Here is a 1,036-nt window from a genome sequence, read left to right as displayed (position 1 = left end):
TTTGTCTCTCATACTTTGGGCATGTTATCAAAAAAGACCAGTCCATGGAGAAGGACATCATGCTTGGTAAAATGGGGGCTCAGAAGAAAAAAAAAGACCCGTAATGAGATAGATTGGTACAGTGGCAGCAACAATGGACTCAGATGTAACAATAATTGTGAGGATGGTACAGGACTGGGTCATGTTTCATTTTGTTGTGAATAGTGTCATCATGAGTCATAACTGACTCTATGGCACCTCACAACAACATTTATTTTCGAATTTTGGCATACATATGCATTGACTGAAAAGATGATAGCTTGGGTCAGGAGCACATTAGTGTTTAAAGTGACATCTTTAAAAAAAAACTTTTGTAGCAGATTTACCCAATGAAATTTATCATTTGATTTTCTGACTGCTGCTTCTGTGAGCACTGTGAATGAAATCTTTGAGGACATCAATCTTTTCTCCATTTATTGTGAAGTTGCTTTTTAATCCAGCTGTGAGGATTGCTGTTGTTATTGTTAAGTGTTGTTGAGTTGTTCCTACTCATAGCGACCTTGTAAAGGGTTTCTGAGTAGCAGCCAGTGAGCTTGAACTGCTGAGTTTGATGTTGAACCCGACCTTGCATTCCAGTGCATTAATCCACAGCGCCACAACATGATTCGCCACTCAATAAGAGATCAATGATGCTGCTAGCTGTCATGTTTTTCAGAAGAGGGTCATCAGTCTTAATCTTCTGTATAAAAACTCAAGATGAGTTAAAATGCTCTGTGATATTTTTAAGATATTAAAAAGGTATTATAAAGTCATGAGATTAAAATATGAAAATACTTAGATTTTTGCTCTCTTGTTATAATTCTGAAGAGCTTTCAAATATCCAACTTTGTCATCCTCACAAGAATCCTATGAAGTAATAGATGAGTAAACTGATCAGAAAATTCACACAACCTGCCCAGGACCAAAAAGATCGTTAATGGGGGTGTCTAGTACAGAACCCGAGTCTTTTAACTTTATGTACAAATGGATATGTATGTATTTCCCAGTGAATGTTATC

This window comes from Chrysochloris asiatica, unplaced genomic scaffold (assembly GCF_000296735.1).
Source record: "Chrysochloris asiatica unplaced genomic scaffold, ChrAsi1.0 scaffold00045, whole genome shotgun sequence".
Taxonomy (NCBI): domain Eukaryota; kingdom Metazoa; phylum Chordata; class Mammalia; order Afrosoricida; family Chrysochloridae; genus Chrysochloris; species Chrysochloris asiatica.
This window is presented reverse-complemented; position numbering follows the sequence as displayed.